At 39.1% G+C, this 17,765-nt stretch overlaps 1 protein-coding gene across 12 annotated transcripts in view; it reads right to left on the reverse strand.

Annotated features, from left to right (window-relative positions):
- TAF1 (TATA-box binding protein associated factor 1) overlaps positions 1 to 17,765 on the reverse strand; it is a 72,563-nt gene that overhangs the window by 16,420 nt on the left and 38,378 nt on the right. The window lies entirely within an intron of this gene.

Consider the following 17,765-nt stretch of genomic DNA (forward strand, 5'->3'; position numbering starts at 1 on the left):
AGAGGGTATTATGCTAAGTGAAAGAAGTCAGAGAAAGACAAATACCATATGATTTCACTCATACATGGAATTTAAGAAACAAAACAGATGAACGTAGGGGAAGGGAAGGAAAAACTAAGACCAAAACAGAGAGAGAGGGAGACAAACCATAAGAGACTCTCAACTCAGGAAACAAACTGAGGGTTGCTGGAGGGGAGGTGGGTGGGGGTGATGGGCATTAAGGAGGGCACATGATGGAATGAGCACTGGGTGTTATATGCAACTGAGGAATCACTAAATTCTACCTCAAATTAATAATACACTATATGTTTAATTAAAAAAAAAAAAGAACCTGAAAATGCTTCTTTCTTTCCAAAATGACCCACCATTCCATTCAGCAACTTAAAAAAATTCATATACAGCCTTGGCTAAACACAGTCACCTCATATCTCTACAACCATTGGAAAAATAACAACACAGCGACTTCAAAACACCTTTTCCTATAGAGTAAAATTCATAATAGGCCTTGACTCTTCATTTTTAAGCGCTTACTATGAGCCAAGTAAAGTGCCAGGCTCTGGTGATACAAAGGTAAAAATTAAAAAACAAAACAGAACAAACAGGTCCTTGTCCTTGATGCCTTTCATGGGCTCATGAAGATCATACAAACATAATTTCAATACTATACAAAGTACTAAGGGGTGTAGAGAAAGTAGCAATGTGTCAGAGACTGTTCTGTTAAAGAACACTTCATTAACTTTTCTCATCAAGTCAACAGCAACAACATGCTAACTGCCAAATCCGGTGAACATTTTTCGTACTTGATCTTAGAGGCCCTGTCTCGTTCCTTAAAACTCTAATCCCATGGCTTCTGGAGCACCACTCTCCACTCCTTCCTGGTACTGTACCTCTACCTTTGGCCATTAGTTCATTCAACAGATATTTACTGAGTGTCTACTATGTGCCAAACATTACCCTAAGCACTAAGGCTGTAAGACAGACATTATTCCTGCCTTCGTGAAGGTTACAGCAATCACTTATTAGATTTAGGCCACTAAGTCTCCATGTGGCCGTTTTTCTTCCTATACTATTGGCCCAACTCTACATGATACCAACTACAATGGCTTATAAAGAATAAACATGGAGAAGGTTAACACTGATTTGTATCCCTCATGGTAAGGTTTTGTTTGGTTTCCCCTGGTACTACAGAGGTGCCTTGAAAATACATTATAGAAACTCCAGGGCTGAAAGAAGGCCTGTTTTTTCCTGTGTCTCCTTTTTCTTTTTTTTTTTTTCCCCAAGATTTTATTCATTTATTTGAGAGAGAGTGAAAGCGAGAGAGATCAGAGCTCTGCAGAGGGAGAGAAGGAGACTCCCCGCTGAGCAGGGAGCTGGATGTGGGGCCTGATCCCAGGACCCTGGGATCATGACCTGAGCCAGAGGAAGTCGCTGAAGCAACTGAGCCAGCCAGGCATCCCTTTTTCTTTTAATAAATAATAACCTTTATTTTCCCCAATGGTATCTTTTAAATGTGGACTTTGTTGTAGCCTTAATATATTCTGGTGCACATTTGCTTATTGGCATAATATACTATCTCATTCATCACAAGTACAAGACTTTTAGTGAGATGCTGCCTTATACCAGGTTGCTATATCACTATCTACTAACTCAATCCCAGGAATAAAATGAGAGGAATCACTCTACCTGATGACAGGCTCGATCCCAGGACCCTGGGACCATGGCCTGAGCCAAAGGCAGCCATTTAACCGACTCAGCCACCCAGGCGCCCCCACAGTATTTTTTTTTAAAGGGGAAAGCCAATCTAGATGTTTTTTGCAGAAGCATTCATAATGACATTCATTTAACTCTTTTTTGAGTCACCTATGAACAGATTTTACTTAAACAAGATCACATACATGAATGAAAAATTGTCCGTAACACATTATCAAGTGAAAAAAAAAAACTGTAGAATGGAATGTAAATATATGATCTCTTTTGTCAAAAAAAGAAAAAGCATATGGTATGTATAGAAAAAGGTCCATAATGCTTCACTCCAAACCCGACAGTGGCCGCCCTGGAGAATGGGATGGGAAAAGGAGAAAGACAGGAAGATTTTCCTTTTCACTTAATACAATTATGTATGGTTTCTTTTTGAAACGAGCATGTAATTTTTTCAGACGGAAAAATTTAGCTTAAGTTATATACTTGAATTTTACAGAAATAATTTCATCGGCAAAAATTTTTAAAACACTGATAATTCCTGATGTTGTAGAGGTTGTAGGGACACAGGCATTCTCCCTACTGTTGTTTTTCACTATAAATAGGTATACAGATCATTAGAGCATAATTTTAGAACACAAGATCAAAATTTACTACAAAAATACTCCTGTAAGTACACAATATCAATGAAATATAAAAACCGTGAAAAGCTGTTCACAAGCCAGCATTATAGAAATATTTTAAATACCCAACAGGGGGATAATTAAATAAATTAAGATACATATATCTATGCCGTGGAACACATTAAAAAGAATGGGAGAGCAATATGTACTAATAAGACAGAATTAATAACTATGTCAATTTTCCCCAAAACTGATCTACACATTTACCTCAATTCTTACCAAAATCCTGGCTAGACTTTTCTGTAGATATAAATATGCTTCTGAAATTTAAGTGGAAAGGCAAAAGAATAAGAAAACAATTTATAAAAAGAATAAATGAGAGGAATCACTCTACCTGATGACAAGACTTACTAGATAGCTACAATAATGGTAGGTACTGTGCAAAGGAATAGATACATAGATCAATGTAACAAAATAAACCCAGAAATAGACGCACACACTCAACTGATCCTTGACAAAGCTGCTCAAAGCAGTTCAATGGAGAAAGGATAGCCTTCCCAACAAATGAAATGGAACAACTGGACATCCACAGGCAAAACAAAATGAACCTCAACCAAAACCTCATACCATATACAAAAATTAATTCACAATGGATTATGGATTTAAATGTGAAACACTAAAACTATGAACTTTTTTTTTAAAGATTTTATTTATTTATTTAACAGAGAGACACAGCAAGAGAGGGAACACAAGCAGGGGAAGTGGCAGGCAGAGGCAGAGAGAGAAGCAGGCTCCCCGCTGAGCAGGGAGCCCGATGTGGGGCTCGACCCCAGGACCCCAGGATCATGACCCGAGCCCAAGGCAGACGCTTAATGACTGAGCCACCCAGGCGCCCCTAAAACTATAAACTTTTAAAAAAATATGTAAGAGGAAAAAAAAAAACCTTTGTGACCTGGGTTTAAGTACACTTCCTAGAGATATACTAGAAGTGCACTCCATAAAAGAAAAAAATCGATAAATTGGACTTTTATCAAAATTAAACATTTCTGTTCTTCCAAAGATACTGTCAAGGGGCTGAGAAGACACAGACTGGGAGAAAATCTTTGTAAATCATACACCTACCTGATCTAGTTCATCTCTTCCATCTCTTGGCTAATGCAAATAATGCTGCAATAAACATAGGGGTCCATCTATCTTTTCAAATTAGTGTTTTCATTTTCTTTGGGTAAATAACTAGCAGTGGAATTACTGGATTGTAAGGTATTTCTGTTTTTAACTTTTTGAGGACCCTCCTTACTGTTTTCCACAGTGGCTGCACCAGTTTGCATTCCCACTAATAGTGCATGAGGGTTCTTTTATCTCCACATCCTTGCCAACACTCAGTTATAAAATAAATGTCACGGGGATAAAAAATATAGCACTGGGATTATAGTCAATAATATTTTAATAATGTTCTATGATGATAGGTGGTAACTACACTTACATGGTGAGCACAGCATAACGTATAGAATTGTTGATTCACTATGCTATAAACCTGAAACTAATATAACACTATGTCAACTATATTTCAATAAACTTTGGTTTTATTTTTAAAAATGCAAATTTTAAAAAATCATACCTATAATAAAGAACAAACACCTAAAATAAAGAACCCTCAAAACTCATTAATAAGAAAACAGCACACACACAAAAAGAAAGCAGCACAATTAAAACTGGGGCAAAGAAATGAACAGACATCTCAACAAAGAAATACATGGATGGCACATAAGCATAAGAAAAGATGTTTAACATCAACAGCTATTAGGGAAATGCAAAGTAAAGCCACGAGATTAAAGAATGATTAAAATAAAAACAATGATAATACTGAATACTAAAGACAAACTGGATCATTCATATACTGCTTGTAGGAATGTAAAATGGTACAGACACACGGGAAAAGAGTTCAGCAGTTTCTTACAAAGCATATGTTTACCATCATCCTCTTGGGCATTTATCCCTAGGAAATGAAAATTTATACTCATACAAAACCCTGTACACAAATGTTCACAGCAGCTTTATTTACAGTACAAAGTACTGGAAACCTGACAGTCCTTCACTGAGTGAACGGCTGACCAAACTCTGGCACAATGGAACGCTACTCAACAATCCGAAGAAATGAACCATTGATACATACAACAATTTGAATAGATCTCACGGCAATAATGCTTAGTGAAAAAGTGAATGTCAAAAATAGTATTATTTATATTAACATGCTCAGATGACGAGTGATGTTGAGCATCTGAGCATGTTAATATATATCGGCATCAGGGAAATACAAATCAAAACCACCTCACATCAGTCAGAATGGCTAAAATTAACCAGTCAGGAAACGACAAATGTTGGCAAGGATGTGGAGAGAGAGGGGAACCCTTTTACACTGCTGGTGGGAATGCAAGCTGGTGCAGCCACTCTGGAAAACAGTATGGAGATTCCTCAAAAGGTTAAAAATGAGAGCTACCCTACGACCTAGCCATTACACTACTAGGTATTTGCCCCAAAGATACAAATGTAGTGATCCGAAGGGGCACCCACACCCTAATGTTTATAGCAGCAACGTCCACAATAGCCAAACTATGGAAAGAGCCCAGATATCTATCGACAGATGAATGGATAAAGAAGATGTGGTGTGTGTATGTGTGTGTATGTGTGTGTGCACACACACAATGGACTACTACTCAGCCATCAAAAAGAATGAAATCTTGCCATTTGCAACAACGTGGATGGAACTAGAGGGTATTATGCTAAGTGACAGAAGTCAGAGAAAGACAAATACCATATGATTTCATTTATATGTGGAACTTAAGAAACAAAACAGAGGAGCATAGAGGAAGGGAGAGAAAAATAAGAAGAAATCAGAGAAGGAGACAAACCAAAAGAGACTCTTAACTCCAGGAAAACAAACTGAGGGTTGTTGGAGGGGAGAGGAGTGGGGGGGATGGGGGATGGGGTAACTGGGTGATGGGCATTAAGGAGGGCACATGATGTAATGAGCACTGGGTGTTATACAAGACTGATGAATCACTGAACTCTACCCCTGAAACCAATTTATACACTATATGTTAACTGAATGTAAATAAAATTAAAAAATAAACAAAAACAAAAACCAAAAAAAACCCCACACTCAAATGTCAAAACTATAAAGATGAAAAGATAAGTGGTTGCCAAGGGACAAGACAGTGGTAGGTGCATGTGGGGGGATGTGGATACAGAGAGCTAGCCTCAGGAGTTCTTTTGTGGTGACAGAACAGTTCTAAATCTTGACTGCAGTGGTGGCTACAGGATGGCGTAAATTGCATGAAATTGTACACACACACACAAATGAATATAGATTTTCTAAAACAGTGCAAACTGAGTAAGGTCTGTAATCTAGCTAACGGTAACGTACCAAATCAATTATCCTGGTTTTGATATTGAACTATAGCTATGTAAGATGTCACCACTGGAGAAAGCTGGGTGAAGGGTACACAGGACTCTCTGTACTCTTTTAGTAATTTCTTGAGTCTAAAAATATTTCAAAAACAATCATGATATACTCATGAGCAAAGAGCAACTTACAGAATAATTATCTATAAAAATGGCAATTCTTGCAAAAATAAATTTAAAAAAACCACGTCATTATTAACCATTTTATATAAGTACAGAAAAAAGCATGGAAAAGATACATTACATATTACCTCTGGGGAATGAAGAAACTATGGGAGGTGGGGGTAGGAGGAGAGGTAGAAACTTTAATTTTTAATTTTACATATTTCCATATTGTTAGACCTTTTTATAAGAAATATGAATTTATTTTTTAAAAAAGAGGTTCTACCTGACAGGAATGTGAATGACAGGTTACTAGTCCAGAGGCTGGAACATTAGCCAGGTGACTATTTACTGTAATAATCCAGGCAAAATATAACGAGGGCTTTAGTGATATACTGGAAGTCGGAGATTTATTCAAGGGAAAGAAGTAGAGATAACTCTGAGGTTTCTAGGTATAGCTACTGGGTAACACCAGTGCCCCATTAAACCCAGACGGGAAATAGTAAAGGACGGAGGGGGAAAGTTGGAATAGAGAAGGACAGAAGAACGTTCAGTGTGAGAGGTATGTTTGAAGTTCCATGGGACATCCAACAGGAAATGTTCAGCAGGTGGATGGGGATATAGATCTTTGCTCAGAATCAAATTGAGAGTTATCAGGAAAGAGGTGGCTGTTGAAGTTAGAGGAAAAGGCAAAAGAACATTCAGCAAAGGAGACTGAAAAGCCATGATCTACCAGGTAGGAGGAATATAAGAGCTAAAAGTTATGAAGCCAATCATAATACAGTTTCAAGGAAGGAATGGTCAGTGATGTCAAATACCGGAGTGAGGCCAAGATAAGGACTGAAAAGTGCCAGCCGTATCTGGCAATTACGTGATCCTATTTGCTTGGTGTGTTGGACAAGGCAGAAGCCAAATTAAGGCTAAATGAGGCATGAAGGGCAGGTAAAGAACAAGAGAGAGATGTTATGTACGCATTTAAAAAAAAAAGAAATTCAGATCATGCTACCACATGGATGAACCTTGAAAACATTATGCTAAATGAAATAAGCCTGACACAAAAGGACAAATATTCCGTATACTCTGATTACACTTACACGAGGTACCTAGAAGAGGCAAATTTACAGACAGGGAGTAGAACAGAAGTTGCCAAGGGCTGGGGGTAATGGGAAAATGGGATTATTATTTAATGGATATAGAGTTTCTGTTATGGGGATGATGGAAATGGATGGCGGTGATGGGTGCATATTTTGAATGTACTTAATGCCACTGAATTATACACTTAAAAATGGTTTAAAAGGCAAATTTCTATGTTGTGTACATTTTACCAGAATTAACAAAAAAATAAAGTCTGGCTGTGAAAAAGAAGAAGAGCAAGAATGGCAGCAAGAGGCTGAAGTCGGACTGAGAGAGATTCTCTTCAAGATGGAGAGACTGAAACTTCACATAAGAATATGTACATCTTGGCCCCAATCTAAGGAAGGTCACTGACAGGTTTAAAAAAAAAGAACCTTATTGTAGAATACTGACCAAACTTAACAGAGTAGTCTCTTAAGACAGACTTAGAAACCAATATATGGAAATAGTTTAAGCATTATATTTACCTATGAATAATATTGAATCACCTACTCATATGCAAACAGATTGAGAACCTGAGATTTAATAAGCCAGTTAAGGAAAAAAAAGAGCACATGTATAATAGCAGCAAAACTTTTAAATTGCCTAGGAATAAACTTTAACAACAAAAAAGAGAGATGCTCGAAAGCAACAAGAACTATAAAATCTAAGTGTAGGAATAAACTAAAGATACCTAGAAGTTATCCAAAGAAAACTGGTAGCCTTTATTGAGGGAGTAAATGAAAACGTGAATAAATGAAAAAAAACGTTAAGTTCCTAGATGGAGAAATGTAATATTATAAAGAAATACACTCTCTCCAAATTAATCCATACATTAAATAAGATTTCAATACTATTTGGGGACAACTTAGAATCTAACAAAAATGATCTGAGTTTATTTAATAATTGAGCAAAGCAAGCCAAGGAATTTAAAATTAGAAAGTCTGAGTAATGATCGCAGTGATACTATCTGGTGATAACAGTGCAGATTAGACAAATAGATAAATAAAAGAGAATAGAAAACCCCCAAATAGGTTCAGGAATATATAAGAATTTAGTACATGATAAAGGTATCATTTCACTTAGTAGGAAAGGACAGACTATTCCATAAACAGAACTTGGGGCACTTTGGCTACTCATTTGGAAGAGGAAAAAGGTTAGATATTTACCTTATACCATAGAATCTACTTTTAAAGTCGATAAACATTCAAATTTTTAAAATATGATAGGTATTAGAGGAGAACATAGCTGGGTATCTTAGGGGTAGGGGAGATCTTTTAAATAATTATACCAAAGACAAATCATAAAGGAAAACACTGATAAATATAACTACATAAAAATGAGGTTTCTCATTTTCTCTGGGTACATACCCAATAGCGGAATTACTGGACCATATGGTATTTCTATTTTTAGTTGAGGAAGCTCCATACTGTTTCCACAATGCCTACACCAATTTGCATTCCCACCAACCAAGAGTGCACAAAGGTTCCTTTTCCTCCACATCCTCACCAACACTTGTTGTTTATGTTTTTGATTTTAGATATTCTGACAGGTGTAAGGTGATGTTTCATTGTGGCTTTGATTTGCATTTCCCTGATGATCAGTAATGTCTTTTCATGTGTCTGCTGACCCAAAGAAAATGAAAACATGAATTTGAAAAGATATATGCAGCCCTGTTTATTGCAGCATTGTTTAGAATAGCCAAGATATGGAAGGAACCCAAGTATCCATCCATAGATGAATGGATAAAAAAGATGTGACACACACACAGGAATATTATTTAGCCATAAAAAAAGAATGAAAACTTGCCATTTGCAATGGCATGGATGGAGCTAGAGAGTATAATGCTAAGTGGAACAAGCCAGTCAGAGAAAGACAAACACCATATGATTTCACTCAGATGTAGAATTTAAGAAACAAAAGAACAAAGAAAAAGACAAACAAAAAACCCAGACTCTTAAATACAGAGAGCAAACTGCTGGTTGCCAGAGGAGAGGTGGGTTTGGGCACGGGTGGAGTAGGTGATGGGGATTAAGGAGTGCACTTGTCCTGATGAGAGCACTGTTTGAATCCTATTGTACACCTGAAACTCATATAACACTGTATGGTAACTATACTTCACTTTACAAAGTTTCTCTGTGTCAGAAAACACCACAAATAAAGAGACCTTCTGGATGGAGTAACTGCCACTGGCCTGCTATGAAACAGCTGTTTTCAAACACTGACCAAGAGGAAGTGTGGGACTATGATCCCTGAGAGAAGGGAAATGAAGGAGGAGGGCTCTACAATTGGCCTTAGCTTTCTACTGAACCCAAGCAAGGCATCGCAGTCCCACAAAGCCACAGAGACAAATCTTGGAATCGGAGGGGAGAAGAGCTGGAAACTGCAGGGGAGAACTGGAGGGGAGGGAGCTCCACAGAAAAATAACTTAAGATCTGCAGAGGCTCCCTTGAGTCTCTGGCTGAATACTAAACTGCACATGTTTAGAATGAGATTCCACAAGGGGTCCTAGAAGCAGAACAACTATCAGAGCTCACACAGGGTTGGGAGTTACTCAAACAAAAGTGGGGGGGGAAAAAACCCTCCCAGGAGTTTTTTGGGGTGTTTTGTTTTTTTGCTTTTTGTAAAGTTATATCTGATCTCGATCGTCGGGTCCCACTGTGCATTCTTTAAGTTCAGGCTCTCAGGTTTAATGACACATGATCTACCTCTCCTAGGCCTACCCTGAAGATGGCTTCTCATCAGAGTTGGTTTTTGGTTTGTAGAGCCTAAAGGAGGAACTTGCTAGGAAATTCTTTGGGAAAAGAAATATGAATAGCTTGGCATCACCTACTGGTACAGACGATACAGTTCACTTCAAATTTAACCAAACATTAAGTACTAACTTACCTCTATCAACAACTTACGACCTTATGGTTTTGTAAAGACGGACAAAGTTTGGGTTGTGTTTTTCAGAAGGGATTTCTTGATCTATACGCCTCTCTCATTTTATAGACATGAGATGTTATGTGCCTTCTGAGACTACTGCAAATAGCTCCAATCCCAAGCTTTGGGTTTCCCTGATTATTAATGCTCTTTTCAAATGCTACGTGAACATAAAGAGAGGCTCTGAGATTGGTTCGGTACCTATGCGGTAGCTAGAAGGCATAAGGGGTTGAACTCTTGAGTGTGCAGCCCACCACCACTTAAGTACAAGACAGTCCTCTGACACGTCCTGCACCCTTCCAGGTGCACTTGTATATGGAGTGTTACTTATCTTCCACTTGCTGCCTAATGAGCCTAGCCTCAGTGCTAGCATTCTGGCTACATACTACACACACACACACACACACACACACACACACACACACACACACACACACGTGATAATACAGGATAAGTTGATGGAGTTATATAAAATGATATAGAAATATGCTTATATGTAGTGTGATACTATGTGTGAAGGATCAGAATGGCAAGAATCGATAGTAACTAGATATACTGTTCTAGACCCTACATGGACCCTATTACTATGAATTAAAAACAGAAGCATGTTCAAATCTGACCAAATCGACAAAATTTTAAACAAAAGTATTATTATGTATATGGTACCTCATAGTAGGAAACATCTCATATGTGGCCTTCAACTCCATGATTGATGCCCTTTTAGTAAAAAAGATGTCACATTTTGTATCATAGGACACTACAAACCCTTACGGCCCTAGTCAGAAGTTTCTTATACTCTCATCAACTTGTTTAAGAGGGGAAAAAGTCAGCCTTCTAGGCTGTCCACCGCTGCTACCAAATCATTATTTACTCTCCCTCGGGGAAAAAAATCCCCCCTATTTTGAGACTTGCTCTCTACTGTGCCAGAGGTTGAAAACCAGCTGCCTTGGAGCCAGACTTAGCCTGCAGATAGAGGTTTTTGACTAGCCCCCAGAATTTTTTTAGAAATTTCAAGTTATTTGCAAATGTGTAAAAACTGGGAAATGTCACACACAAAAATCCACATTTTCTGCTTCTCTTGAGAAATTAAGACTACCTAGCAACACTATACTCATTTCCTTCTGGACAACAATCAAATGAAGTATAGGACTCTTTAAATGGAGTATGTACTCTTCTAATTTACTACAATCCACACCTGGCCCACCTCACTCATTTACATTACTTGCCTGGCCCCTGCAAGCCGCCTGAGTTTGAGATCACTGCTCTTAATCTCTACTCACCATCACAAACCTACTCACATTCACCAAGGACCTATATACCTGGCAGAGTCTCCCCTCTTGGCTCCAAATCTCTCCCCATCATGGTGGGTTACTCTAATGTTCACCTGTACTACCCATCCAAAATCCTTGCTAATTTCATGCCCACGGTTTGCAGCTCCACTCTAGCCAAACATATCCAAGGCTGTATCCAGAATGCTGTCCTTAACTGAAAACAAATTCACTTCTTAAAGTTTCAATTCCAATATCCTACTTTTTTTTTTCAAGATTTTATTTATTTATTTTGACCAAGAGAAAGAGAGAGACAGCAAGAGAGGAAACACAAGCAGGGGGAGTGGGAGAGGGAGAAGCAGGCTTCCCGTGCAGGGAGCCCGATGCGGGGCTCAATCCCAGGACCCTGGGACCATGACCTGAGCCGAAGGCAGACACTTAACGACTGAGCCACCCAGGCGCCCCATATAGTCTACTTCTTAATCACAGCCTTGTATCCTGTCCAGTTTTTTCATTCTCTCTGACCTCAAGGAAACTTACAAGCCTATAAGCCCATTAATTCCTATTTCCCAATCTATCAAGCCTCTCTTGGCTTTCGTTTCGTCCCTCATCAGCTCCCATGCTTTAAAAAGAAAGGTAATGTATGTATAGTGTGGTACATCTCCCTTCAATTAGCAATTGTATTTGAAGATGGAGGTTGGGGGAGGATATAAAATAATTTGGGGGCACCTGGGTGGCTCAATTAAGCATCCGACTCTTGATTTTGGCTCAGGTCATGATCTCAGGGTCCTGGGATCAAGCCCCATGTCGGGCTCCCCACTGAGTGGGGAGTCTGCTTGTGCCTCTCCCTCTGCCTCTCCCCCAGCTCATGCTCTGTCTCCCTCTCTCAAATAAATAAATCTTTTTTAAAAACGAAAATAATTTGGTAAGAAATGTGAAGTGTGTGAAAGCAAAGATAAGTCAAATGCAAACCCTGATTAACTTTCAAAGATAAAACACGAATTACAGGCGCCTGGGTGGCTCAGGTGGTTAAGTGACTGCCTTCTGCTCAGGTCATGATCCTGGGGTCCCAGGATCGAGTCCCACATCAGGCTCCCTGCTCAGCAGGGAGTCTGCTTCTCCCTCTGACCCTCCCACCTCTCATGCTCTTTCTCTCACATAAATAAAATCTTTAAAAAACAAACAAACAAAACACGAATTACCAGGGACGCCTGGGTGGCTCAGTTGGTTAAGCATCTGCCTTTGGCTCAGGTCACGATCCCAGTGTCCTGGGATCAAGTCCCACATCGGGCTCCTTGCTCAGTGGGGAGCCTGCTTCTCCCTCTGCCTGCCACTCCCCCTGCTTATGTGCGCTCTCCCTCTCTCTGACAAATCAATCAATCTTACAAAAAAAAAAAAAAACAAACAAAAAACACACACACAAATTGCCAAGAAATTTCAAGCCTTTGTAGAGCTGCTTTGGGATATCCCCAAAACCAGAGACTATGTAGTTAGAATCCTCTGCTATAAAGGGTTCTTTGGTGACAAAATTTAAGAAGCTCAAACTTCAACCTTTTTTTTTTTCCTTGCTGACATCTTCAATTCCCAATCTTTCCAACACACCCAGAAAACAAGATCCCAATCCTGAATCAATTCTATCATCTGCTTTCTTAGTTCCCTCACAATTAAACAACTGTGCCAATTGATGGTGCTAAAAAAAATGGTCTCCAACATCAGCTGGACCCTCAAAGGCTTCTCAACAGTTCTGAAATGTCCCTAGTCAGCTACTTTTCAAATTTCTTACAACAGATAATTCAAACCCTTATCAGCATTTCTCTTCAAATTCCTTCTCCCACCACCTTACCCACTGTCAGCAGAAGACTCTCTATTTCCTACTTTGGAGAGAAAATAAGAGGCTACCGGACAGAAACTTTCTCAGTGTCTATCTTCCCACCTTCCATAAGGACCTCACCTCATAACCTGAATTTTCTCTTCTTTCACCTAAAAAAAGGTCCCCTGTCCAAATGCCTTCATCTCTTTCCATATGTTGATTACAGTTTTCCTCCTTCCCTTCACAAATTTCAGTTTCTACTTTCCATTCATTCATATCCTCTGCAGTCTGGCTTTTGAAGATTGATTGATTGACTGATTGATTGATGTGAGAGAAGAGAGTGTGAGCTGGGGGAGGAGCAGAGGGAGAGGGACAAGCAGACTCCACACTGAGTGCGGAGCCCGATATGGGACTTGATCCCATGACCCTGAGATCATGACCTGAGCCAAAATCAAGAGTCGGACACTTCAGTGACTGAGACACCCAGGCGCCCCTGCAATCTGGCTTTCGAGTCTAACCACCTCACTGCAACAGCTCTTCTAACAACCATTCTCTCTGGTTTTCTATGTAGCACTTGACCTGTTGGCCATCTTCCTCTTCTCTTGGTATCCGGGTCTTACTCTCTTCCGTTTTTCCTTCTTTCATTCTGGCCACTCCTCAGTATTCTCCACCTGATCCCTTAAATGTTGGAATTTGTCAAGTCTATTCTCCTCCTACACTCTCTCTCAACTAAACAGTGGGTCTTCACTTTTTTGGGTTACATACAACTTTAGTAATCTGATAAAACTATGGTCTTTCTACCTGGAAAAATATACAACCATATTTTACATACAGCATCGGGGGTTCAAAGAATATACCCCTAGTCCCTATTTGAGCTCATCTACTTCTACTTTTATATGCTGATGATCTGAAAAAATATCCGTATTTATTTTTTTTTTAAGATTTTTTTTTTATTTGAGAGAGAGAGAATGAGAGAGAGAGAGCACGAGAGCGAAGAGGGTCAGAGGGAGAAGCAGACTCCCCGCTGAGCAGGGAGCCCGATGTGGGACTCGATCCCGGGACTCCAGGACCATGACCTGAGCCGAAGGCAGTTGCCTAACCAACTGAGCCACCCAGGCGCCCAAAAAATATCCATATTTACAGTAATGACTTCTCTTCTGAGCTTAGGACATGTATATAGCCAACTATCTACTAAGCCTTCACTTGGCTCAATACAACACAGCCCAAACTGAACCTGACCACTTTTTCTCCCAAAAACCACTCCTCGTCTATTTCCTATATTAGTCAATGGCACCACCAGTTACCCAAGTCAAAATTCTGGAGGTCATCTAATCTATCCATCCTTCCAAAAGTGGAATTTTTTTAAATTATGAAAGCATTGTGTGCTCAATTAAAAAAAAATTCAAACACTGAGGCACAAACAAGTACCAAGTGAAAATTATCCTTCATCTCTCCTTTTAGTAATTCTATTCTATGGCAACAAATGAGCTAAATAGTGACTGATTCCTTTAGATGGGTATGTGCTCTCCAGTTCATCAGTCCCTATTGTGCCCATTTCACTCATACCTATCTGGCCTTTGTAAGATCTGAGTTTGCAACCCCTTCTGTACATACTGTCGAGTAATCTATTTTTCAACAATACATCTTGAACACATTTTCGTATCAGCATATACAAATATACCTTATTTGTTACCTAATTACCGTTCTGACAGCTAAGTAGTACTCCATCATATATAGGTACCATAATTTATTTAACTGGTTTCCTACTGTTGGATATTGGATATTCAAAGTGCTCCCATGTTCTTGCAATTACAGTTGACTCTTGAACACAGGGGTTAGGGGCACCAACACCCTGTGCAATAAAAAATCCACTTATAACTTCTGACTCCCCAAAGACTTAACTATCAATAAAGATCCTACTCTGTTGACCAGAAGCCTTACTGATAACATTAATAATCAATTTACACATATTTTGGATATTATATTATATACTGTAGAGAAAAGAAAATGCTATTAAAGTTGTAAGGAAGAGAAAATACATTTACAGTACTCTACTGTAAAAAATCTGTGTATAAATGGACCTGCACAGTTCAAACCCACGTTGTTCAAGGGTCAACTGTATGACGTTGCAATTATAAACATGTATATTTGTACACATGCCTTTATACACGTATGTGGAGTATTCCCCAGAGGTGAAACTGATCAAAAGTAATGAACATTTACAGTCCTTTAGAAAGTTTATACCCATTTATGTTTTCACCCAAGAGCATGAGTGCTTTGCATCATCCTGATTTGTCCCCACCCTTGACCCAACACCCCCAACTGCCAACCACTTACGAAAATATCAATTCTACCTCCACAGTATCTCTACAATCTGTCCCCATCTTTCTATTCTTATTGCTACTTAACCTTGGCTCAAGCCCTCGGTATTTTTTTTTAAAGATTTTATTTATTCATTTGAGAGAGAGAGCACAAGCAGAGAGGAGGGGCAGAGGGAGAGGGAGATGCAGACTCCCCAATGAGCAGGGAGCCCGACGCGGGGCTAGATCACAGGATCCTGAGCTGAAGGCAGACGCTTAACCAGCTGAGCCACCCAGGCGCCCCAAGCCCTCAGTACTTTTAACTTGGACAACTGTCAACAGTTTCTCTATTGGTCTCTGTATCTAATTCCCCTCCTATCTATCCTTTAGATAGCTTCCAGAATGACCTTACTAAAATACCTGATACGATCCTCTTTCCTTTTAAAGGCTTAGTGTGACATACTAGGCCTTTTGAGATCTATCCCATGTACCTTGAAAAATTCATCTCTTACCACCAAAGTAGCCCCCACTCTTCATCCTAGCCAAACCAACTATTTGCACTTCCCAATCCAAGGCACTCTCACCTACTTTTGTTTGTGCTCTCTGCCTGGAACTTCTTCCCCACCCTTCTCTACTTTACTACTCGGCTTGGCAACGAAGGTACTGAATATAGAATTAGCTACTATAATCATCATCCTTCAAAATTCCAAAAACCTCTAGGAAGAGCTTCCTGCCTCTCATACTAGCAAGAAACTTGGAAAACACACAAAAGATGAAAACAAAGAAAATCCTAACCCTACATCTCAGAAATAACCACTATTTTATTATCACATTGATGTGTTTCTTTCCAGTTTTTTCTATGCCTACACGTCTTTTTTTAAAATGTGTAACGGATCAATTGTTTTGTGTTCTGCTTTTCTCACTTAACATTGTGAATACTTTTGTCGTTTTTTTTAAAAAGTGCTCGATCTTTATATAATAATCGATCATACAGATGGCACAATAACTAATCATTCCCTCTACATTAACCATTCAGGTTCTCATTAATATAAATTACATTATCATGAATATCTTTGTCTACATCTCTGATTAGGGCAGATTATTCTACCATGTTGTATATACCATGCACATATATTAAACACTTAATGTGCATTATTTTACTTAATCCTCACAATAGCCCTATGAGGAGGGTCCTATTATTATTCCCATTTTACAGATGGGAAAGCAAAGGCTAAGTTACCTGCCCAAAGTCACATTGCTATTAAGTGGTGGGGCCAATATTCAAATTCAAGCCTACCTGATTATAAATCCTGTTCATTTAACTATTTCTAAGTCTCTCAATGGTGCCAAAGAGCTTTCCAGAAATGTCTTAGAAGTTTATACTGCCCACAGCAATATGTGGGAGCACAAGCATTGAATACTTCCATTAAAAAAAAAAAAAATTGAATTCGTCTAATGGGTGGGAAATAAGGTACCTCTTTGTTTCAATTCGCATGTCTTTGATTACTGGGTGCAACTGAATATTTGTTCGTTAGCTATTTAAATTTTGGCCTTCTGTGATTTGCCTGTCTGCCCTTTGCTCATTTTTCATTTAGCATCTTCTGGGTTTTTCTTATTGCCTTATATTAGCTCCTTTTAAATCTATATCTTTTAATATCTTAAGCCAGCCATCACCAAGGCCAAGCAGGCTTTCTGTAACACTCCTGCTTTATCACTTGTTAAAATCATTTTTGGACATCTGTGAGCCTCTCAACATTTCCTTTACCAGAATTCTGGCTGATCAGCTTTAAGTGTTTTCAGGAGACAATACTGGAGAGATAACTGACCTGACAAAGGGCATTTCCACTCTCTAATTTCCGATGAGCAATAAGAAGAGCACAAGGGAGAAAGCAGATTCTTTTAAACCAACTCAGATGAAAGAAAAATGGAAGGCTCATCTCCTACCACCTCCCCTTAATGATATATGTAAATTCTAGTCAAATATCATTCTCTGAACTTGCCCTGTTCTTTCATTCCTCCGTGGCATTACACATTCTCTTCTTGATGCCCATTTCCTCATCTGTCTTTCTGGCTGTCCCTTCCTTCACCTCCTCCCTCCAAATTCTCTGTCCCTCTATCTAGCAAATGTACAGCCACACTAGTCGGGCTGCTGAATACTGCCGCAGAAGTCACACAACCATGTGGATTTTTTAGTTGAGACCTCAGTATGCTAGGCAATTCTCTCAAATGCCCTTAGCTCCCTCTTCTGTTCTACTTAAGGAATTATATGAGATCACCAGTTCACTGCTTAATTCCTCAATGTCTTTCCACTTAGGAGAAAGTAGATCTCTTAAATATGACCCAGGGCACACACAAGGGTCTCTAGGACTTGACTCCTAGAGACTTCTACATATAACCAGTCACTCACCAAGATGTACACATAACTGCAACCCCAACAACTTGTTTCTCAAGCCTTTAATGTCAT

Source organism: Zalophus californianus, chromosome X (assembly GCF_009762305.2).
Source record: "Zalophus californianus isolate mZalCal1 chromosome X, mZalCal1.pri.v2, whole genome shotgun sequence".
In the NCBI taxonomy this organism is placed as follows: domain Eukaryota; kingdom Metazoa; phylum Chordata; class Mammalia; order Carnivora; family Otariidae; genus Zalophus; species Zalophus californianus.